The sequence below is a fragment of the Natator depressus genome, chromosome 2 (genome assembly GCF_965152275.1).
Source record: "Natator depressus isolate rNatDep1 chromosome 2, rNatDep2.hap1, whole genome shotgun sequence".
NCBI lineage: Eukaryota > Metazoa > Chordata > Testudines > Cheloniidae > Natator > Natator depressus.
Window position 1 is genome coordinate 186292786 of NC_134235.1, and position 25647 is coordinate 186318432.

At 42.6% G+C, this 25647-nt stretch overlaps 1 protein-coding gene across 2 annotated transcripts in view; it reads left to right on the plus strand.

The window, feature by feature from the left end:
* The first annotated feature begins 483 nt into the window (after positions 1 to 483).
* CPNE4 (copine 4) overlaps positions 484 to 25647 on the plus strand; it is a 321822-nt gene continuing 296658 nt past the window's right edge. Inside the window, exons 1-2 of one of the 2 annotated variants that reach the window (XM_074945561.1) lie at positions 484 to 623; positions 2860 to 3405. The gene's annotated coding sequence lies outside the window, so the exon portion shown is untranslated. Of the gene's footprint in view, positions 624 to 2503; positions 3406 to 25647 lie in introns of those variants that run through there. The other variant, XM_074945562.1, reaches the window with a different exon arrangement.

Genomic DNA, 25647 nt, shown 5'->3' on the forward strand with positions numbered 1-25647 from the left:
GCTTCAGCAACTGAGGTTTCTTCAGCAACACTAGCTGGAGACGTAGCAGTTAATGCCAAAAAGCAGACAAAATGGCGAGGAGCATATTAGTGAGGTATAAATAACCACAGGGTGATATTCGAGTGCTTATTATACACATCTCTGTGAGAAAAAAAAATAGCCTGCTTTGAACAGTGGAGGATAAGATGAAAACAAAGGAAAGCAGAAATCTAATTTATAACTGGTCATCCTGAATCAACCAAATAAGGATCCCAAACTCAGCATACAGTACATTAATTCTTTATGTGGTCCTGCCTGTCATTAACCCCTGTGGTTTCTCTGGAATAACATACCTTGCTTTAGTAAATCCACATTTCTTTCTTTTTCATTCCTTGGCCATATGCCAATGCTTTCCTCCTCTCTGATGTGAGAGGCTCCATCAGTACTGGCATAGGACAATGTGATGCTACTGCCCCTTATGTTATTAAACTCAAGACTCCTGTGATCAAAATGAATCCAAGATGGGGATGTCTTGGCTTTCTTGAGAACTCGAGTAGTTACATGGCCATGCTGTTATGCATTAGGTGATCTGAATAAGGCAGACAACACAGCTTTACACTGACAGAAATAGTTACAGGGAAGAGGTAAGTGGAAAAGACAAGGGAAATCACTGATTATAACAACAGATTATGGTTTGATGAATTTTATGTAAATCTGACTCTATGCTATAGAAGTAAATTAAGTTTATTTTTGTGAGTGCATAAATACAATGATTGAGCTTTGATTTTTATGCTGGGAATGATTCCAGGTCACCGTGTTTTGCATAACGTGCTTAGTAAAATGCTGCTTTTAATTTGCACTGTATCTGCACTGAGAAAAATCAAGGTTTACAGTGTATGTTTTAACATGTCTTCTACAAACACTGACAGTGTTATGTTAGTGCCTCTAATTAGAGAGCTGAGGCTTGTTGGCAGAGGAATTCAGCTCCATTACAAGTTGTTGTTGTTTTTTTGTTTTTAACATGTGAGGCCTGCGCTGAGTGTTCTTGGTTTTGGCTACTGAATATGATTACATTGCTTGCTTTCTGTACTTCACACCTCATAGTGCTTAGGAGCAGCATGACAGGATTTGTCAGCTCTGCACACACTTGACATGAGTAGGTTCAGGGCATAGGAATGACTGTCTCTGTTTCAGGTCCCCTTTCCTTGGAGAATTGCATCACTGGAGACATTTATTTTTAAATGTTCTTTCTAAATAGCTTGATATCTACTTTTCATATTGGGGGAAAATCACTGCGTCTGTCTCTGTATTTATAGGGCCTCCATTGCTGTAATATCTGAGTGCCCCACAAGAGGCTTATGAATTTATCTTCCCAGTATTCCTGTAATGTAAGGGGTATAACTTAGATACAGATGAGGAACTGAGGCCTCAAAGGCCCAGATTTGTAAAGGTATTTAGGCATTGCTCTGCTCACTGTTACAACACCTAACTGACTTGGAAGCCTTATTTTCAAAAGTGACTTAGACACTTGGGAGCCAAAGTTTCAAAGGGATCTAAGCTCCTAAATCAGCTAGGCCTAAATACCTTTACATATCTTGGCCAGAGAGACTAAGAGCCTGATCCTGCAAACACTTAAACACATGCTTTACTGACAGATACAAATAGAGTTACATGTATGCTTAAGTATTTGCAGGACCAGGACCTAAGTGACTGGTCACCCAACGTCACACAGGCAGTCTTTGACAGAACCAGGAACCAAACCCCCATTGCTCAATGTCTCGTCTCTTACCTTGGCCACAAGACCATCCTTCCTCCCTTTAGATGTCTTCCTCCTACCCAATTTTAGGGTGATATATGGAGATTATGGCCCCCCATCAGCAAACTAATTAAGCATGTGCCTAATTTAAGCATGTGAATAGTTTCATTGAGACTACTCATATATACTTCAAGTGAGGCACGTTCTTTAAGGACCTTGCCAAATTGGGGCCTTTGCCACCCTAGGCTTTGCTTTCCTTTTTAGAGATGTGAGTGGGATTTTTGTTAGAGGTAGGCCCAAGTTTAAACCCAGATCTGAACACTCCAGTGCTTTGAAAAAGTTCAGATTGGGATCTGAACACCGGGCTTCGTACATGCATACATGGAGCTGCAGAGAGGGGTGGGGAAAAACGTATATAATAAAAGGGTTGTTATTGTCCGCCCCCCCCCCAAGTTATTTTAGGTTGAAGGTACCACCCTTCCCTGACCTATGGTGTTGCTAGTGCAGTGCCATCATTTTAAGTGAGCAGTGTCTTTTGTTCCCTCTGGCATGTAGACTGTCTCTTCTGTGTCAGCATTCCCAGTCTGTGCATCTGGACACATTAACATACACAGACTCGGTCTTTAATTCCACTGCTTTTGATAGGCTACTGGGAGATTAGGTATGGTGAGTGTTGTGTGTTTGCTTCGCACACCGTTCTGGCTGAATCAGTCCTTTGGAAAGCTCGGGGTAGGGTTAGGGTGGTTCATTTCTTCCTCCACTGAACTTCAGGGCGAACGAGCTGAAGCTGCAGATATCTTAAAACTTCCAGCGCAGCTGTCAGTTTTAGGGGTGGAGGAGACCCCCACACCCTCACAGTATCTTTCTTTTAAGGGGGAAGGTTTGTCTTTCTGAATTTGACCACCAGCAGCAGGCTAGTTTTGCACAACCTATTGGACTCTGGAAAGAGCGGTTCCTTCTGTGTGTGCAAACTGTGCACCCGGATTGTAGTGCTGAGGGAGGCAGGAGTTTGTACCGTATGCGTGTGACTGGCGCGGTGGCTGACACTGATATTTGATGGAGCTTGGTTAGGAACTTGAATAATCACGTATTTTTTTTCTTTCCCGGTATTTAACTGTACTTAGACTGTGGCGATTTAGAGGCTGCATTGGAAGAGCTTTAACTGAGTGTACACACATTGCCAAGTGCGCGCCTGGGAGCCGCGGGCTCTGCGGACTGAGAAGTTGCCGGAGGGAAAGAGAGAGCTTTAAGTCATGTGGAGGGAATTACCTTGCGCGGGGTGATGCTGTGCTAGCCGGAACCACCAGGGGGCGCGTGAGTCGGGTTCTCAGCCCAGCATCTGCCTCCAGCGCAAGACGCCCGGGCTGCTCAGAAGGTGGACCTCTCTCCTCGTGTGAAGCTGCTGTTTCCCAGCGCCACACCTCCCACCTCGCCTGGCCGCGGCCATCGGTGCTCCAACCACCAGCTTCCCCGATGCCCTGAGGATGGAGCCGGCTTTTCCGGAGGGATCCAGCTCCGGCCCGCAGAGCAGCAGCAGCACCACCTCCCCAATCTCCTCTCTCTGAACCAGCCAAGCCCGGGAGCCAGAATTTAAAGAACAAACAAGGGACGCCCTCACCCCGCTCCACAAGCATCTGGGACCAGCCCTCTGCAGCCGATCACTTGCACAGGTAGGCGAGGCCCTGGCTGCTGAGAGACGCGTCTGTCCCAGCGGCTGTGGGGCTCTAACTTTCTCCAAAATGTGTGGTTACGCTTAAAGAAAAGAAACAGAAATAAACTTTAGTCAGTTTCTCCTCCCTTTCTCCCCAGCTGGGGATAACGGCGGAGTGGTGCTAACTGGCAATCTGTAATCTGAGCTTGTAAATGACCTAGGCGCTGGCTTTTCCAGCTGGGACCTCTTGTGACTGTGATTTCCCATGCAGTATTACTGTTCTGGATCTCCTAGGCATGCCTTGGGTTCCAGCATATAACAAAACTATTTACTAGCTTGATCTGAAGAGAAATGAGCGTAATTTGATCCATCGTGCTGAAGTGCACGATGCTAACTTGGCTCTCGCTGTTATTTTTACAGCTGAGTACAGATTAATATTTCAGCGAGTGTGCTCGTTTCTATGATGAACTGGATCGATATTCTCTGTGAGCTCGTGTGAGTTTATCCCCAGCTCCTCCTATGCAGCCGGCTGGATGGCAAGTGCCTAAAATGAAACGGAAAGGGGCTTCCCAGAGAACAACCGGCACCAGTTTGTTAAATAATATTGAAGATTGACTCCACAAATGCTGGAAGTATTTGGAGAGCAATAATAGTGTGTCTTGGGTTGCAAAATTAAACCCGGCTCAGCCAGATGGTATTACAAGGCAAAATACACAAGGATTTTTGGATCCTAAGGCAAAAGTTTATTGCTGTTCCTGAAGAATGTCAATAGTTGTTTGATTATCCTCTCCCCTTTATTTAGCTAGGTACATTTCACAGAGAAGCCTGTGTTTCTTTCTCTCTATTTGCGGGTCTTTGGTGCCTCTCTTACCTGCCTGAACTGGTGCTGAAGTTCCTGATGAGGTACAGCTAAAATGTCTCAGCATGCAGAATGATGGCCCATATTAGAATAAAATAGTGCTACCAGAAATGGCTCATACATAGATAATGAGTTGCATAGAATACATGATGCATATGCTTAATAGCAGCAGCACTGGTACAGCAGGATGATCAACACACACACTTACCGTTCTCCATCCCCCATCCTTATATGAGGTCGGAAATAAGAATTGTGAAAACTGTCAGATGAGTTTTTCTTGCCGTTGGACAAGCAACTCCAAATCATTGTCTGTTAATTTGAAAATATTAATTTGAGTATTTTTGAATAACAAAATCTTTCGTGTCAGCTAATCGGAATTCTTTATTTCCTTAGTGCAAACTTTTCCTTCACTTACAACAGGGCAGTTCAGTTAAACTTACCAAAGTAGCTGAGGGGGAGAATTTGGTCCCTTAATGTTTTTGTTCTTGAGATTTTTCTTAATTCTTGTAGTTCTAGCTCATACAACTTCCTTTTGGATTAGTTTCTGTAATTGGAAACTGCGCACTGAGTTGCAGTGGTGCGAGTGCTGTTTTCAAAGTCAACTTCAAGAAAGAAAAGAGTTGAGGGAGTTTTCTCTTTAACCTTCTAAAAGCTCCTGGTAGATATAATAGTGTGAGATCAATTCAGTATATTTGAAGGGCCACGCATCTTCCACTGTCAATTCCATATTTGCTTTAAAACTTGCAACTAGAGAACATGCACATTACTTGTTAAATCTTTCCAGGCAAGATTTAATTATTTATTTGGTATACTACATAAGGGAGAGCACTAATGTGATTAATTTTTGTGTATGGTAGATTAAGCATAAAGCAAAGTTCAGTTGTCATTAAAGTGTGAGTTCTGGATTTGCTTAGTTCATATAATCTGATGTTTTCAGAGCTCAAAATAAACTTTTTCATTAAACGAGAGAGAAATGGGACTTGATCTTGAAGCCCTTAATCAGCCTTGTTGACTTCAATAGGGAGTTCTGGCTGATTAAGGGCTGCAGGATAGTGGCTCTTTGTTACACAATTGGCTTTGTGTGTGCAATTGATTTAGATAACTTTTGCATCTGATCCTCTTTTCATGTTTCCAGCTGAGCTGCCACAAAGTAGACTTCATTTAGGTGCTCACTTCTTAAAGAATCAGACAAATAAATCAGAGCCTGTCAGAGAGAACACAAAAGTTTGTTTGTTAAGCGGAGGAAGGGGTGGTGGTGTGGGTATTGATTGAGAGACAAATGCTCAGAGAAAACAGCGACGAGTAGCAGTATAAAAGCCAAAGAAAAAGGCACTGATTCATATATTGAAATGCGTATTATTGTTGTTGTTATTTGTATTGCGGTTGTGCCTAGGTGTCCTAGTTGTGAACCAGGACTTTACTTTGCTAGACGCTGTACAAACACAGGACCAAAAGATGGTCCCTGCCCGCAAGAGCTTTGTGGATGTTTAGACAGAAACCTTACAAAAGACAGATGTTCCTTACATAGTTGTATTGTCACCAAAACGTTACTTCATAGTGTTGAAAAGCCTTCAAGCTAGCACATATCCGAGAAATGCTCCATCGGTTTATGACTTCATCTTTTCTGGTGCAATTGCTAGAATACCTGACAGTAAACATATGCAGGTGGAGTCCAATAAGCTTCACAGCCCATCAGAGCCACTTGCCCAGCTTCAAAACCTGTGGCTGCAAAAATAGTTTGTTTGTTTTTTTTAAACTCTGAAAAAGTAAAATAAATAAATCTTGCCTGTGTTTAGTAGAGTAGCAGAACAGCAGCAACCTTCGCTTGAAGAGATACTTTCAGTATAAGCCCCTTTACTATGGAACTCACTTTTTGGGGAAGGGGAACACTTTCTGGACTGACATTTCTCAATTTTGTTGTTGGCTCATGGGAATTTTTTGGGGAAAAGTCTGGGTAAATTCAATTTAGCTGCTCTTCAAGTGTGAAAAGGCCCTTATTCCCCATACCACGAAACTCAAAGCCTGTTTATTATAAAACTTCACTTATCACAAAAAGGCAATAACCTTGCCTGAAGGCAGGTGTCTTTGAAAAGTGGGAAGCAATTTCCATTAAGAAATAGTGGATCAGATACTGCGTCTGAGCTGATACACATTGGTGTAGCTCCATGAACTCCAATGGAACAATGCTGATTTACACTAGCTAAGAATCTGGTCCAACAAAGGTATTTGCATTTGAAAATCACATCATGCGCACACACACATGAGGTTTGAGATGTTCAGAGCAATGGGGGGATTTGGATGCTGGAGTCCCTTTACTATTGTGCTGAATAGGGATGGCTCTATGGTAAGTGCTTTCCTGATTCAGGGCCATAGAGGGCAGTGTGTTTATTAACTAAATTCAAACTCAACTATCTAATTTATATAGGAAAAGAGACATATAAAATTCCCAAAGAGATGATTAATATGAACATAAATAGCATTTGAAATTCAATTAGCTGGTATAAAATTACAAAGGCTATCAATCTGCATGATTGAGGGCAGAAATTGATCTGGAGTAGGAGGTCAAATTTACCACATTGTATAATTTGCAAGATTAATGACAATCAGGCATCCAAATGCCTTCGGCAGAAAATCAAGCCTAGACATGTTTTGACTAACTTTTAACAGTTTTCCAAGGTGCAGCGCTCCAGATATATACAGGCAAATGTAAATCTCACTGGTTGCATCACACATCTGTAACTACGTCTTTGGTATCCCACAATAAAATAAACATGACACTATGTATTTCCAGGTATAGTACATAATAGTTAGCACACAATGTTAAGGTTCCCTAGACATTTCCATTATATACCATTATGTCTTGTATTTGACTTTTCTCTCTGACAGACATGTACATTTGTGTCTATATTTGAGTGTCTCATAGTATATTCCAATAAAAATATGTACAGTTATTTGAATGGGCTGTCACAATTTTCCTGTCTAGTTCTTTTCACACTTCAAGCAAGAAGCAGATGCAGAAGAAAAAGTCCACTATATTAATGCAATGGTAGGGTTGAGAATTTGAATGTATAAAAATCAGAATATTCCAAGTTATGGTTCCCAAGACAACCACTACTCAGCAATACTTCACATAAATATGAAGGCATTGAATTTACCAGCATATAATGTGATACACTGCACCACCGAGGCAGCTCCAAGCAAATATGAAGTTTAAAAACCACAAAGACGGGGGATAACATATGTACAAAGAGCTATATTATGGTTGCTGTGGGAACCATAACTGTGATTTTCTTAATTTTGTGTCTTGACACTCTCAACCATATTATGTTACTGGGTTTTTTGCACTGAAAAATGTAATGCACCGCTTTAAAGTGTGAATTAAAAGAATGAAATTCTTTACAGGCTTGTCTTCACTATGAAACTTGCCCATTGCTGACAACAGGTGCAGCTCTGAGTAGGTTTTAACTACTGCTACTCAAATAATGCTGCATGCAGTGCATCCTTGTCTACCCTTATTGCTAAAATGTTCAGTTTAAATCAATTCAGCTGCATCCATTCCTGACACCAATTGTCAACAATGAGTTATTTTTGCAGTATAGACTAGGCTTTAGATGACCTGACACATTAACTACTAGCTCTCCCTCTAGTCTGTCACTCAAGAGTCACATGCCTATCACAAACTGGCAAAATAAATAGTGCTATTCTACAAACATACAAACACTACTGGGCATAGTGCTTTCTTTTTTAGCCCTGATTCAGGAAAGTACCCCAATTCAGGACAGCAGTTAAGCAGGTGCTCAAGTCTGACTTTTAGTGGGAGGTAGCTGCCTTTGAAAATCTACAATAACTTTAGTGAGTGTTAAGCACAGGCTTAAAATTAAGCACATGCTCAAGTGCTGTCTTGATGAAGGATGAGCTTAAGCCTAAATGTGTGGTTGAATCAGGGTCATAGGCGCCCTTACATGAAATATATGTGTGTGTGTATAGACTAGGCTTTATATAAAATATATACGGCATTAAAGTCAACTGTACCATAAGGCTGGAAAGTATTTTATTAGGGGATTTTGATGACAAACTAAACCAGTAGCTTTCAACCTTTTCATACTACTGTACCCGTTTCAGGGATCTGATTTGTCTTACATACCCCAAGTTTCACCCCATTTAAAAACTACTTGTTTACAAAATCAGACATAAAAATACAAAAGTGTCACAGAACATTACTGAAAAATTGCTTGTTCTCATTTTTACTATATAATTATAAAATAAATTGATTGGAATATAAATATTGTACTTACATTTCAGTGTATAGTACATAAAGCAGTATAAACAAGTCATTGTCTTCATGAAATTTTAGTTTGAACTGACTTTGCTGGTGCTTTTAATGTAGCCTGTTGTAAAACTTGGTATCTACCTAGATGAGTTGATGTATCCCCATGGGGTGTGGGTACCAAGGGTTGAGAACCACTGACCTAAACCACAAAAATGGAACGTGAGTAGTTTATACATATTGCCAGAACACAGAAACATAATTCTGTAAGTGACCTAATTCAAAGTTTACAGCATAAAATCTAACCACAATTTCTCACTTCCGTTGCATGAGGTGATCTATTGGGTGAAATCCTGGCCTAAGTCAAGTCAGTGGAGAACTCCCATTGACTTCAATAGGGAAAAGATTTCACCCTTTATATTTGAAAGATCACACACAAGCAAAAGAACCTGATTTAGGGGCCTATAGTTTATTGCTTGCTTGAAGGAATTGTTTCTGTTTAGCTGGAATTTATATTTTTTGTTATAATGCATGCTGTTGGTTTGGTTATAGACATAGCCTAACAATAATTAATGATGAATCAGATTAAAAATTGCATTGCATCACTGTGTGACCTTTCAGCCTGTTAACTTGAGTCATCCTATTAAAATATATATAATGGAACAGTGATTCTGCATATGCAGTCAGCTTTGAAAGGTTAGCTACATCTACCTCTGAAACGGTTGTTTAAATAATGTGTGTGTGTGTGTGTGTGTGTGTGTGTGTGTACACAAAAAGCGCCCCAAAATAATAACCAGTCTCTTTTTACAGTCTCACAAAGGAAGGCTCAAGCAGGTAAAAATGAGAAGTAAAGGACAATATAATGATCAGGCTGGAACTTAAATCAAGTTTCACCTAAAACTCCCCCCTTTGAACCAGGCTGTTAGGCTGGAAGGTCTGAGTGCAGCCAGGAGCAAATTGCCGTGGGGTAATGACAAATAGAAGGGGCGTTGTTTGTCCGGTACCAGTCAGAGGAGTAAGGCAGGGAGCAGAAGCCAGGTGGGAGCGCAGGCTGGGGGCATCAATAGACGCCGCTACACAGGCTGGTCGCGAGAGGGCGCCGGAGCATCAGCCGAACTCGAGCCGCAGCGTGTCAGCAGCTGTGATGGGGATTCGTGGGGATTCCCCCCGCGGGGCGATCGCCGCTTCAGAGCGCCCCAGCCCGGGCAGGGGGGCTCCGGGGACGCCCCTGCTGCAGCGGGCTCGGCTGGACCTGGCCCCAGCTGCTGCTGCTGCAGCAACCGCGAGCCCGGCTGTGTGAGTTGCAGCCGGTCCCGAGGGAGGAGGCTGCTGGGTGTGGTTGGCAGGGACGCTGCGCCCTGCTCTGCCGAGCTATCGTTGCGCCTTCTGCTCGTGTGTGTGTTGATTAGAGATGGGGCCAAATCACAGCCCTGGATCCAAACACCCCTGAGCTGTGGGGGTGGGGTGTACAACCCCCCCCCCCGACCTACATCTGAAGTTTGGAGAATCCCAGCACCCCCCTGTCCCGGCCACTATAGAAGGGTGTGAAAGCCGGGCCTGGCTCTGGCCGTGGCAGCCCATCCCTAGTGCTGCTCGTGCTTAGCGAGTTCAGGCGTCAGGGTAGCAAAAGCTCCGCTCCCTTGGGTTGGGGCCCGCTTTGCAAAGCCATCTGCCAGGAGTGCCCAGGGAGTATTAATAAAGTGCACGCCAGCCCAGCTCTCATGCCTCTTTCCCGAGGTGCCAACAGGGGCTGGGCCTCCCAGGATGGGTGAAGGGTTGTGCAGCGCCAGTCAGTAGACTGACCTCCTCAGGGCTGGATGTACGCTAAAGGCAGAATGCACTGTTACCTGGGCAGGAAAATACTGTTTGTTTGTATGGGTCTCTGCAGACAGGGCTGCTTTCCAGTTCATGTGGGGCAGCAGAACCCATGGATCTGGCTCTGTTCCTGCTGCCTGGCCAGAAAAAACAGACACTGGCCAGGAAATGAGACTATCTGCTGTTTTCTCCCTCAGCCCGCCTTCTTTTTTCCTCACCAACTCTCTGTCCTGTTCCTTTACCTCTTACTCTGTCATCCTCCCTGTGTCCAGCACAGGTCTGCCAGCCTCCTCTGATGACGCTGTTGGATGGTATGGTAGATCACCAAGACATGGAAATCACAATGGTGATTTGGCCGCTGGGTCAGAAATGTATGCAGTGCAGGGCCCTTTAAGAGGCTGCATAGGGCTAAGCCTCCCTGTGTCCAGCCAACAGAATGTCTGCCAGCCTCCTCTGATGACACTGTTGGATGGTATGGTAGATCACCAAGACATGGAAATCACAATGGTGCTCTGGCCGCTGGGTCAGAAATGTATGCAGTGCAGGGCCCTTTAAGAGGCTGCATAGTGCTAAGGCAGCTACTGATGGCAGGGGCACCAAAGAGGAGGACCAGGGGTCCAGGTGAGGGTAAAATAAAGTGCCATTTACTTGAATACTGGGCGGATAGAGACCTGGTGTGTTCCAGATGAGAAAGTTTCCATTTTAGGGCTTAAAGATTTATCTGTGCATTGTGGATCCAGCTCTGCTATGCCACTTGTGGAATCAGTGCTCATTTCCCCACCTTACTGTGTACTGCGATTTCCTTTATGTGAATTATCTCTTAATAATCACTCAGATTGACAGTATTCAGTCAGCAAAGCAAAATGCCCTGCACCTCTAGAGAATACAAACAAACATCTCTCTCCTAGGTTGTCCATTGTGACTCCGGGCTTATGGCCTTTATGATGCTTGAAATGTATTAGTTTATTATATATATCATATTTTAATTTGCTTTTGTGAGCTTCTCTCTCATTTTCTGCAAATTAGCAGAGTTGTAGTGGGAAACTCATTTTCTTTTATAATGATTTTGGCTTTTGCTCATTTCCCTGTGAGGACATATGAGAGTTAATATGTCAGTCACAGTGTAGAGGGACTCTGTTGATGGGCAACTGGCACATATTGCTACAGAACCGCACTGTAATGTTCAAAGAATATTTTCCATCTATGCACTTACACAGTGGCTGTAAGTGGTTGGGGTTGCCTTACCTGGGGTATTAACTTCAAAGAATTTCCCTGGAAACAAAGAGACAAGAGAAATCTTAAGGATGCAAAATATTTTATAGCTTTATTCTGATATAAATAATTGTGAAAATCTGTAACTAACAAGCTTTTAAATAACCTAGGCAGCTGTTTCTTGTTTGGTCTTCTGTTAATTACTATGAAAAACGGCTGTTTATTGCTGTTGTGTTTGCTAGTTGATGGGGGCACGCATCATTTGCTGACTCCTGGTACAAATTTTGCCTCGGTACATCATGTGTTATAATAAACATTTAGCAGATGCTTTGATGGGATTGTTTAATTTACAGTGGAAGCTTTATGGGATCATTAAGTTTCAGTGAAGAAGATAAAAGTAACGGAATTCTTGCCAAGCATATTGGCTAACAGGGCTTGGCTTTACATGATGATCAAAGAAATGAAACATACTTTGTTTTGTATGGTCTAGAATATAGTACAAATGAAGTACGGTTAAAAGAGAGTGAGAGAAACGGGATTAGTGTAACTAGGATACAATTCACTGTGGGGGAGCGTTATTATGAAGAATAAGTCAATCACCTAGGTAGCTCTCAAGAGTATGTTCCTTTGTGTCTGTGCAAAGTCTGTCATGTTTTTAAGCTTGGTATTGACATTCTGGGTTCAGTTTCACGTCTATGGAAGCAGCTGTAGTCAGTTTGCTCCACTGTGCTACAACTTATTTTTATGCTATTTTTCACATGTACAAAATACATGTATAGTGTTTGGAAACAACTGTACACCTGGGAATTGGCACCACAGTGCACTGTTTGAATGAGCAAGTACCCTGTAGAAGGTACTGTAGCTTCCCTTTTCTGCCTTTAGGAATAGATGGGATACAATGGAGGGTGCCTCTAGCTTTTATTTTAAGTTAATTGCCACTTGCTTAGCTGTCATTAAATTTCAATTCTACTTGTGGGCACGCTGAATTTAATGGCCATCCTAACATTCATATCTTTTAAGAGGTTCAAAGTAAAATAATTTTCCATTGTAAATTTTGCTTTATTGTTATAAAGGCTCACGCACAATTGACCTGTTTTTTAAAATCTTGCTGTCTTCAAGACGAAAGAATTGAAACCCACAACTGTATTGTGAATTAGCGTCCTCTTTTCTGAACTGTGAGAGCTGGTGTGATGGAAACCGCTTTAGTCAAAGCCATCTTCTCTGGCAAAAATGAGGCATGTTGTGTCCCTCAGTTACAAGGATAATGTATGAAGCTGGTTTTTTTATTTGTGACTTATGTCTTTGTTATAACCGCAATTTAAAATATCCAGTGTAGCTTATAATTAGAAATGAGAGGCTAAAATCTCATCCCTTTGGATTTGTAATGAATGGTTGGTTTAAAGCAAAGGGTCCACATAGAGACAGGAGAGAGACATTTAAAATACAGTTTTTAGTGTGATTACACATTAAATATTGACCATTATGGGCCATTTCTGAAAGATGAATGGTGTACAGGGTATCAAGTAAAGCCAAGTGCCCCTACAGGGAAATCCTTTGGGTGGGATTTATGAATACTGTGTGTTAGTTGACCACATTCAACTGTGTCTCTAAAGGAGATGACATACTGCTAGATGGGCCAGAGATAGCTAAAACAATAGCTTCATTTCTCACTCAAAATACTTAAGACACGTGTCAAATCTCAACGCTAAAAATAAAGTTGAAATGCAAGTTGAAATCCAAATGCTCGGTGACATTGACTGTAGTGGAAATTTTGCTCAAGAAAGGACTGCACGCTATGTGACCAGTCATTGAACATCCCCAATGGATGCGCCCCCACATCTGATTCGTGCATGAGATTAAATCATTGAACTGGCTAATGGCTTGTCATGATCAAAGTCTTTGTTGATTTATCTGTATTCTGATTCTTAGTTTCTGTATTTGTAAAGGGGAATGGTTAATGTTTCTTATTGCTAAGGGCTAACACATCCAGTACTTCCTGATCTGGTAGAAAAATTATTCATTACTCAGAAGTGTAAAGACTCAGCTGAATGCCATTTATGCTTCAGGATCCTGTTTTACCAACACTACTTAGTAACCAAGGGAAGCTAATGAGCTTCCTATGGCTTAGACCTTAAGGTCTTGTCTAAACTGGACTTTTACCCATGAGTGTAGATCTGCTAGTGCATATCCCTAGCATAGGGGTAAGCTACAGTCTGCACTGCAGCAGCGTAAATTATATTTACCCTAGGGGTTTTTGCTGGTTCAGTTAAACTGGTAGCCAAAAGCCCACTGTAGAAAATGTGGCACAAAAAACCAAAAGCCATCAAGGGATGTGCTCAAGGTACTGGCAGGAGATGTAGGACAGAACTCAGTGGAGGTTGTGGTATGGGGAAAGACATGAGTTATTTTGTTCAGTACTTTGTATGGATTTGCTACAAAATATACAAGTGGATGTGGGTTTGGGAGGAGAAGGAGAGGTTCATACGATAATTATACAGGGGCTTTGCAATAAGGGAGAGACAATAAATCGTTTCAGAGCTAAGTGTCCAAACACCAAGCATAGGAAGGAAGAAAATAAATGTGTTTTAATGAAAAGTCAGAGGGTGAAATTCTGTCACCATTGAAGTCAATGGCAAAACTCCCATTGTCTTCATGGGGACTAGCATTTCTCCCAGGATGAATATAGAAAAGAGAAGTCGATCCATTTTGTATTTACAAACCTTCTAAGAGAATTAACTCATCATTGTGTTAGACCCTCTGTATGCTGACAAATTTGCCCTCAGCAGGGTGTCGCATGCGGTGCTGGAGACCAGAGACACTAATCTTCTTCTTGGACAAGATCAGGAGAGATAACAGACAACCTTAGGAAAAGTCAGTTTGGTCTTTACTATTGAAGCTGAGATTTAGGTGTGTGTGCAGCAGCTTAGCAATGCTAGTGTGCAGCATGATTACTCTTGTACTTTTCAGTATGTTTCTATTGTTGTAGTTTAGCTAATGGAAAGTAGTTTTTGACTATCAAAAGTGAGCCCGCTGTAGCTGATTCGTATGCATGAGAATGCCATCTGACGTCCTTGGAGAGAAAGCTACTCCCTGTCGTCCTGCTGGAGATAAGTAAAATGTGTTGTGCGTGGCATCCTCCTTACTTCTCATGAATAAGGAGAGACACTGTGGGCTCGACTCCTAAGAGGTGTCACTGAAAAAGCAGTGGGCACGTCGGCTGTAAAAAACATCAGATAACAGGAATCATCAAGGTGGATGAAACATCTGTCATCTTCTAATTATTTCTAGAATAAAATGTAAGTAATCTGATCAGAGACTGTACTATCTCGAGGCCTTGAGTGACTTTCAATAAATAGTTCATTTTAAGTGTGGTGTGTCCAGTGCTGTCTTTTTATAGGACTGTTATTTCCCATTTCATTCTTGGGAGCAATTTATTTACTGGAGAACCTGACTGAATAATTTCCAAAATCCTTCAGTTCTGTTATAAGGTGGTACGAGAGGCTTTATTTTCCCATCTCTGATCTTTAGTTCATACTGCAGAAAAACAACGTACTATGCTTGTTCTTATGTCAAGCCACAATTTCTTATGGCAAGTTTCTTTGAAAACGTTTGCCTGATCTCAATCAGATTTGCTGCCTACTTTTTCAGACTTTATTTTTGTACAAAAATATTTATTCCTCTCTAGAGTGACAGAGACCTGTTGATAATACTATTTGAGTGCCTTTGAAGAAATACAAATTAAAAGAAAGTTAAATGACTCAAGAGATGCATTTTAAAACCACAGATGAACAGTGAACGTGAGAAATGTAGATATAAAAACATGTAAAGATAGCTTTTGAGTTTACAGTGGAAAACTCCTCGGCTTGAGTGCTCCAGCATTACTATTGTTTGCCTGTGATGCTTTTAGTGTTCTGGGTTATGCTGGGTTAGTAAAACAAATCTTTGTTTGTTGCTACTCGCAGTGCTCTCAATGTATCCCTTCTTTTCCAGTTCCTCATCTTTATGTTTCAGAGACATAATACGGCCAGGTCTTGCCAGCCTTGCTCGCTTACTCCTGTTTATCCCATTGGGAGTACTTGAGAAGCAAGGCACTACTCAGCCCGAATTAGACTGGCAAAGTCTGGCCCATCGTGAATTTCTGTTCAAAGAGAAAACGTGATTGATACAGGTGACAGTGATGCCATTGCAATATGCGCACAGTAGCAAACAGCTTTATAGGTTGCCTAAAATACTGGTTCATATTGACTTGGGTTTTTATTACCTTCTTAGGTGTAACACATATCACTGTGCATAAACAGTTACTAGACAGTCTATTTAATAAGCATCTGTTGGAATGAAATTACATTGCACTTTTATATACCTTGGTAATGCTTTATTTTGGAGGTAGTTGTACTTAATAACCCATTTAGCAGATGAATAATTCTTTAATGCTGTTTTATACACTCCCAACTATGACACTATCAGGCCTGGATATTAATTCTCTGAAAGGCACGGTTTCTGTGGTTGGATTGGGGTTTTTGGTGAAACGGCTAGGAGAGAATTTTCAGGATTTGATCAACTGGAAATGTTCACTGATCTTGCACGTAAAGCAAAAGGAAGAAGATGGGTGCAGTGAAAGGTTCATATTAATTCCACCACAAAATATATGAGCTACACTTTTAAAACACAGCGTGCCACAGTGTGTGTTGACAGAATAACCAAAGGATCTGTTAGGTCTGCTGCAGGGTCAGTGTCCAGTGGCTTTAGAAAGATGTGAGAAGATTAAGGAGAGAGTTGCCCTAAAATTGTCCCAAAAGCTGTTGCCAGGAAAGTTGAATTTAAAAGAATCCTTTTATCGATCATGATTTCCTTGGCTCAGTGATGGTATAAGTTAGACCAGAAATTAAATTGGTGTAAGCTGATTATTATGTGACCTGGTAATGAAGAAGTATAAGAGTTTTTAAAACTGGTATAATTACTATAAGTGGGCAAATATATCTGTACTAATAATGATAACCAGATCAGATTTCAGTGAGAACAAATAAGGTGGAAGTTAGATCACATGCCTCTATTTGGAGGCAAAGTTCGTGTACACCTAAAGGCTTTTTGCTAAGCTAAGGGTCAAGTCACACCCTGCTTAAGAACTTATGTTGCCATGTATGGGTTAAAATGTAGGAGCTGACCTCTGTGAAAAGGTGATGTAGTAGGTATTGCTGTGATCTGCATGCAGGGCAGTTAGAGTTACGCTCACTTTGTTCCTCACAACAAAATCCTTTGCTGAGACCCATAAGCTGCAGGTATCTTGGTGTGCCAGCTACATAGCTGCCTACACATGATAAATGCCCTCTAATGCAAAGGGGTGAAAGGGCATATGCAAGTGTACAGCACCTGCAGCGGAGCCCCTTGCAGTGACAGAAGAGCACACACCCACTGGTCAGGGTTGGTCTCTGTGCTCCTCGGGGCACTTCCAGGTGGAGGTATGTTGATGCTAAGCATCAGTTAGGGCTCTCTAAGGCAGCTCTAGCTGTGCGGTCTGTGGTGTATTAAGATATGGTTTTTTGCAAGGGTATCCTACTGAGTACATTACCTTATGCTCACTGTTCACATCATCTACTCCACACGTTATTGCTTGTTACTAAACAGCATGTAGATAATTTCTCTCCCCCTAGTTATATTTTGCAGGAAAGTCTTAGGTCCTGATCCAGCAAAACACATAGTCACGTGCATGACTTTAAGCACTTGAACAGTCCCATTGACTTCAAAGTGCTTTATGGTCATTAATTAATGAACTCCCTTCCCTTACTTAATGGGTACATGGCTGGGAGGTTCAGAACATTTTTTCTGTTCTAATATGGGTTCATGGTATCAAAAAGGTTGAAAGCCACTGGTATAAAGGAAAGATTAAGACTAAGGGTAAAATCCTGGCCTCATTTAAGTCAATGGCAAAACTTCCATAGACTTTACTGGGATCCAGGTTTCACTCTAGGAGCCTACAACTCCATAATCCTTAACCTGGCGTTGACATTGACTCTCTGCATGCCTTGGGCAAATCTCTTTGCCTCTGTTTCCTTATTTGTAAGAGGCTCCTGATAATTCATTTCACTTCAAAGTGTGAGGATCGAGTAGTTAATGTACATAGAGCACTTTGCTGATGGTAAGTGCTACAGAAATAATGCTATCTTATACTCTGTATGTATCTCCCTAGTTTCATATGTGGACTGCTGGTATATCAGTTACTGCTGATTCCTATATAGCACCAGATCTCCAGCTGGTATAAACGGATAGCTCCATTGAAGTCACTGGAGTTAAACCAGTTTACACTTGCTGAACTATACAGCACGTAGTCTCTATTGGTTTAAAATTGTTTCTCTGAAAAAGGTATTCTTTCCCAGGTGTCTGGCTGCGGGTCTCGCCCACATGCTCAGCATCTAGCTCAGGGTTTCTCATACTGGGGGTTGGGATCCCTCAGGGAGTAGTGAGGTTATTACATGGGGGGACATGAGCTGTCAGCCTCCACCCCAAACCCCGCTTTGCCTCCAGCATTTATAATGGTTTCAAATATATAAAAAAGTGTTTTAATTTATATGTGAGGGTTGCACTCTGAGGCTTGCTATGTGAAAGGGGTCACCAGTACAAAAGTTTGAGAACCACTGATCTATCTGATCACCGTATTTGGGGTTGAGAAGGAATTTTCTCCTAGGTAGATTTGGCAGAGACCCTGGAGGTTTTTTTTGGCTTTCTCTGCATCATGGGGGATGGGTCACTCGCAGGTTTGAACTAGAGTAAATGGTGAATTCTCTATAACTTGAAGTATTTTAATCAAGAATTGAGGACTTCAATTACTCAGCCAGAGGTTAGGGGTCTGTTACAGGAGTGAGTGGGTGAGATTCTGTGGCCTGCAATGTGCCGGAGGTCAGACTAGATGATCATGATGGTCCCTTCTGGCCTTAAAATCTGAAAGTCTATGGCATCACATTTAGGGTCTTATTCTATATTCCTTGTGCATTGAAAACTCCTACTGAAGTTCATGGATATTTCGGGTGCTGAAGGGGTGCAAGATCTGACATGTGCCATAATAATTCTGCCAAGACTGGTACATTGCGCACAAACCATGAAAAAGGGCAGGAAGGGAACGATGAATAGAAAGCTATTCTATATGACAGGGATCAGCAACCTTTGGCATGCGGCCCACCAGGGTAAGCCCCCTGGCGGACCAGGTTGCTTTGTTTACCTGCCGCATCCACAAGTTTGTCCGATCGCTGCTCCCACTGGCCGCGGTTCGCCACTCCAGGCCAGTGGAGGCTGCAGGAAGTGGTGGCCAGCACATCCCTCGGCCTGTGCTGCTTCCCACAGCCGATCCCTGCTATATGACATAGTTTCAGGTGATAATGTGAGTTGTACTATAACATTTATTTCTTGTTAGGTGTGAAAATAAAAAATGTGAAGAGAGCGTTATGAAATCAAGGTTAAAAACATTTCAAAGCTCAAAGTTTTTGTGTTCTTTTTAAGTGGATTTATTTTGTTTATAAAGATCAGTAACTGCTTTTGTTTTATTCCTTTTGCTTTTCATGAAGAGAGAAAAGGATCTGATTTCTAGCATTCGTTAAATGGCTAGTTCTGCAAAACTCCTCCTGCTAATAATTTTTAAAAATGGAATAGTTTTATTTTTTTCCTTACTTGTGTTACTGATGATATTCTAGACTGAGACTGAAAGAATTTTTAAGTCTCTCATTATTTTAATGTTTTCCTATATTTCATTGACCCCGTCTGAATTAAGCTCACTCTCTGGCTTGTATGCATTAGGAAACTGCTGTTGTGTTTGGGTTGGAAATGTAACTAAGCCATGCCCACTTGGTTTGGCACACTGTCTCCCTCTGTAGAGGTGTCTGAGCCTGCTACAGCTGTGGCTGACAGAGCTGAGGCCAGGTCTACACTATAAACTTACATTTGTATAACTGTGTTGCTCAGGGGTGTGGATTTTCTGTGAGTGATGCAGTTATACTGACCTAACTTCTGTTGTAGACAGCACTATGTCGATGGGAAGGTTTCTCCTGCCAACATAGCTACCGCCTCTCATGGAGGTGGATTAACTGCACTGATGTTATACTGATAAAATAAAAACCAGGATCTTATTAAAGGGGAAAAGGCAAAATACCACATTTATTGTGAATACAGAAAGAATCATAGTAAGCAGTTAGTTATAGCTATAACATTCCATTCAATCTCATATTTATTCACACATTCATTCATACAAACACACACACACAGGTTCTGCAAGGTTGTTATCATAGTTACCAGCCTTAGAGTTGCTCATGCCAAGCCACGGGCCAGGTGGCCTGGACATGAGGAGGGAGCAGGGCCTTGTCAGATGCTCATCTGATGCTCCTGGAAGTTGGTTTGCAGAATCAGACCCCAAAGTTCTCACTTTCTAAAGTCCATTTTTATAGGAATTTCTTCCTATGCCAGTCTATGGGAATTGCTTCATCATGCTGTTGCTGAATCAATCAGCAGATGGCACATTCCTGACGGCTCCGTGCTGCTAGATGTTATCTTGTTCTTTGGTTCTCCCATTCTTGAGGCTGTTGGGTGGATTCCAGTCTGCCCTCCGGGGGTCCTCTGGTTATTTCCACTTGACGCCTTCTTCAGCCGATGGACACTGGATTCTTAGGCTGGCACCTCCCTGATCATTCAGTTATTATCCACAGCAAGCATCCATCCACATACATCCTCTATCTCTATTTTAATCACAATTGTTAATACAACAAAAGGGTGGGGAGTCTCTGGGTGCTGTTTCTGTTGTTACAGAGTATTGCTTTGAGTCTCTCTCTGTGCGAATTGCTTTGAGAACAGACTCTGTCTTAGAATGTACTAACGCAATTAGCAGCTTGCAAGTTTCACACACAGAGGGAGAGAAACAGTACCAAAAACCAAGAGACCTCTTAATTAGTAATACCCTGGATTTTAAACTATGGGGAATCAAACTCATTTGTGATTTTAATACAGAACTTCTTTAATATGATCCAACACCGACAGGAGAAGCCCTCCCATTGGTGTAGTAGTGTTACAGCGGTGCAGCTGCACCTGTGCCACATGTTAAATGTCGACTTGCCCTGAGTCTTTTAGCTCAGGCAATAGAGGCTCCAAGGGTGAATTTCCGATGCCCACTCAGAGACATGGCATTGCACAAAGATTGCAGGGCGAGACTTGAAACATTTACAAGACACATACTAGCCAGAAGACTAAACCTTTAGCTGGAGGCGGATCAAAAATATTAGAGAAAGGTGAGGCCTCAGTGGGCTGCAAGGGAAAATATTCTCTTCATCAAGGCCTAAGGGCAGAATCTGGTGAGAATCCAAGTGACACCTGCCTTCAGTTGCTAGGAGGACTGCTGTCCTTGGGTCCTGATAGAGGTTTCCACTTGTGGTGGTGTTTTGATTTAACTAGATTCTCTCCCTGCTCCTTGGCTTATGGCTGTCAGGAGGAGGAAGCTCTTTGTCCTTTGCCTGGTTGCTGTAGGGAATGAACTTCTCTGGCCCTGACTTCTGCTGGGGTTGAGCCACTCTTCCCCCTTTCCACATCCCCACCTGACTGCTAGAAAAGGGGGAAGCTTCTCACTCTCTCTAGGTTTACATGCCCATCACGTTGGTGTATTTATTTGTTTGTTCCCATCCTCTTTGTGGTGGTTGGCCTTGAAGCCTCTGCTGCTGCTTGTACATTTTATGAAAGAAACAGCTGAGGGAAAGTGAGAAGATGCATCTCGGTTTCTTTGCTCCCCAATAGTTCTGGGCAGCAGATGTGAAAATGACTGAGAGTTGGTCACTGCTGCTGGAAGTGCTCTGTGGGGGATCGCCAGGGAGTGAAGTGGTGGAGAGAGACTTTGTGGTCTAACTCCCCACCCAGCAGCTGAACAGTACAAAACTCCAAGCAGTTGCACGAGTCGCTATTTGGCGTCAGTGAAACCGATGAGACTCTTCTTGGTTTTTCTCTGCTGCTATTTCTCTAGACAGGAATGAGCAGCAAGAGAAGCACCAAGGCGACCCAGGGTGGGGGAGGCTCTGAGGCTGTGGTGGTGTTGTGGAGTGGCTCCAGCGGAGTATTTTGGCTCCTGCAGGATTCCTACCCTCTCCACAGCCTATTAATGTGGGCTGCATGCTAGGGGCAGGTTTTAGCCCTAAGGAAGTAAAGAGGCAGTTGCCAGAGTTGAAGCAGAAAGAAAAGTGAGGAGGTTGAAAAGGAGGAATCTCCTTTGTCAGAATCCCACCAACTTTTATTTGTCACAAACAACCTATAGGCATGGCTCCTGTCTCTAGAGGTATAACCCTTCTGCCAGGTGGTGCTGGCAGCAACAAGGCCTGGCTTCAATATCTCCGGGTTCCTCTTCACTGTACAAAATGGAACCAGCTCAAGCCCTGACCCAGTAATCTGGGAAGATTTAACCACCACCCCGGGCACCTCTAAAAGGCAATACTTCCCCACTTCCAAGCACTGAGTCTGTGTATAACAAAATAAAACTTTTATTAAAAGGGAAAAGGAGCCCAATATTAATTTGGGGAAACACCACAACTGCGACTCAAAGCCAGTGACTAAGCAAACACCCATTCCATAGGACGCTGGGTGGTGTCCTTAGCCTCGGTTTCCCACCTTGTGGTCTGAAAGTCCAATGAATGAATGTCCCTAAAACACACAGCTTCCCTTTCCATCCTTTGCACCCCACTCACAGTTAGTTGCCCCTTGGTCAGTGAAGACCCAGAGTTCAGAGGTGCGTTCACATGGGTTCACCTCCCACCCCTGAAAGTCAGGGGGTAGGCAGGTCATTGTGCAACGTCTCTGCTGCTGCCGCTGCCACCTCTGGAACTGGCTCACTGCTGCCGCTGTTTTCTCTGCCACCACTTTCTGCTCCTGGCCACCTCTGGCACGGTTATCTCTGCCACCGGTCAGCTGTGCTGCTCTCACTGCTGCTGCTTGCCACTCACGGCCATGTCCGCAACGTCGAGTTCTGGATTTCCACCACTTAGCACGGCTGTTAGTGATTTCACTGGGGAGTGGGGTACCTCACTGCTAGAGCTGTCTTTGTGTTGTCTTCCACGTCAACACTGTTCCTGCACCTGTTCTAAGGCTTAGCCCATAGATCTGCTCATCAGTGATTTCAGCTCTAGTAATCACTGAACAGAAACTAGGACTCTCAAATGAGTCCAATCAGCCCTGTCTTTAAACACTGGAGGAGGATGGTCAAATGGTGTCTAGGACTCTCTTTAAGCAGGACCCATGCCACCCTCTCACTTTCACTGGGATTTGGCATCTCTACCCCCTGCTTACCAAGTGGGGTTTGGTTTGCGGTGACCCCTTAAATCAAGGCAGGCTAAGTACAGTTCTGCTGCCCTTTACTCATACAGTAATGATACCAACATTTCATTACCCCAGCACTCAATGCTTAAGTGAATTGTAACCCAACAACAGCCAAGATTGATCACTTTGGCAAAGCATCTCCATCTGCTGAACACCTAAGCAGAGTAGGTATGTCTATGCAAATATGGTTTGCTCCTGAAGTCTTTCCCCCAGTTCATCACTAGATGTCAGAGGAGAGCTCATTCAGACTCTGCTTACATAGGCATGTCTGTGGCCTGGGACACCAGTGCATTTGAATGACTCAAGTATTAACATAGTTACCCTGACAGAATCCCTGTGAAGTAGAGCAGTGCTATTATCCCTGTTTTACGAATGAGAAACTGAGGCACAGAGTGGTTCAGTAACTTGCCCAAGGCCACACAGAGTATGTGCCAAAGCCAGGAACTGGAATTCAGGTCTGAGTCCCCTCCAGGTCCAACAGCCCAAGACATCCTTTCATCTTAAAAGCCCTTTGATTATATTTTTAAATTATTTTTAAAAAGCTGAAAGTTTGGGCCTACGCTATCTGATAATATCCCTTTTAATTTCTGTTGTGGAGAAACTGTGTGCTGGGAAGGAATGATAGCTACCAAAAATATTTCATAGCAATGAGGACACACTTTCAGGATATATAGTAGTAGCTGTGGAAGAATCTACTATTTATGAAGGGATTTAGAGCCATTTGTCTCACACACATTATTTACTTTCAGTCCTGCTCTCAGATGTATTAAACATCCGTTCTGAGTACAATACTCTAAAGAACTATAAGAAGACAGTCAATTTAGGTAAATAGCAATGCCTCTTTTTAGACTAAAAAATGGTTCTGTATTATATCGCTGGCAAAGCCCAATAACTTAATTTCTCTTTCCCTTTCATTTTTCTTTTGCTGTGAGGTTTTTTTTTTTTTTCTCCTTTCAGGGAGGGGGTGAGAAAGGTGGTTCTTTTGCTAATAGCACAAAGGGGCAGTCAGGTCTTTTGTGTGTGATTTGTTTTTTATTTTTTGATCATGTCCTCAATTTCCTCCTCTTTAGAATTGAATCTGTTATTGTGACTGCAAACTTTCCCACTTACATTGTAATCCACCATGGGTTCTTAATAACCTTTAGAACCTTGGCATTTTCCAGACTGCCAACCAAACAAATGCAGGATGTTTAGGATGGCATCTTAAATCATGTAATGTGCACATTTAGTCTGTCCTTCTTAAAATACAGTATGCTTTTTCTAGCTGACAGTAAAGCCATGTGCTCACAGTGGTAAACAATATTTGAGGTTAGGAAGCATCCTTGCTTATTGTTTGAAAAGGCAAATTTCTGCATGCGGGTGGGGGGGACCAAGCTACTGCTGAGCTTCATTGCTCTCAGACTAGGAGAGGGTGTGATTATTATTATTATTTGTATTAATGTTGTGCCCAGGGGCCCTAGTCATGGACTAGGTTGGGGCAAGGAATAGAACACACAAGCAGAGTGAACAGTGTGATGGCAGCAAAGGTCATGTTATTTCCATGATTATTTGGGGACGGTTGACAGGGAGGGTTCCTTAGGAGGGGGATCAGCTGAATGGAAAGAAAAAGGAAGGAGGGGAGGAGAGGGGAGAGGAACGGAGCAGGGCGGGGAGGAGTGACACTGGTGAGGAGTCTGTGAGGGAAGTATGGGGAAGCGGAGAACTGCAGCAAACAGCCAATTAGTGCAGGGCAGAGAAAGTCACAGAACGGTCTGTAGTTTTGACTAGAATGTCCAGTATTCCTGCTTTGGCTGCTTCTGTTCTGACAGGTTCGGAAGAAGTGTTGTGTTCAATCCTATCCATCTGGATTGAAATGTTAAATTATTTAAAGTGGAGGTAAGGTCACTTTCACCAGTAAATTGGTGTTTTAAAATGGCGGTTAAAAGAAAGTACATAACCCCAAATCAGGGTTTTTTGTTTTCTTAATGACTTTGGGATCTGATCGAAAGCCCATTGAAGTAAATGGGAATCTTTCCATAGACTCTAGTGAGCTTTGCATCAGCCCGCAGTGGTGACCTTATGTAGTTGTTATAACAAATCAGAATGTTTATATACAAAGTATAGACAGCTTGGTTTTCATTGGATGATTTGATGGGACGAGGGTGGGGCTACCACTATGGCCAAAAGGACTAATGAGATCCTTGGATGCATAAACAAGAAGACTCTCGAGTAGGAGCAGAGAGGTTGTTTTATCTCTGTATTTGGCACTGGTGAGACTGCTGCTGGAATACTGTGTCCACAGTTCAAGAAGGATGTTGATAATTTGGAAAGGGTTCAGAGGCAAGCCACAAGAGTAACTGAAGGATTAGAAAACATGCCTCATAGTGCTAGACTCAAGGAGCTCCATCTATTTAGTTTAACCAAGAGAAGGTTAAGGGATGACTCAATGACAGTCTGTTAGTTCCTATCAGGGAACATATATTTGATAATGGGCTCTTCCAACAAAGGTATAACATGATCCAGTGGCTGGAAGTTGAACCCAGACAAATTCAGACTGGAGATAAGGGGTACATTTTTAACAGTGAGGGTAATTAACCATTGGAACAATTTACCAAATTTACCAATTTATCATGGTGGATTCTCCACAACTAGCAATTTTTAAATCAAGTTAAGATCTCTAGGAATTTTTCTTGGGGAAGTCTCTGTCCTGTGTTATACAGGAGGGCAGACTAGATGATCACAGTAGTCCCTTCTGGCCTGGGAATCTATCCGTCTATCCCTTTGGACTTAGGTTTTTTAAAGGA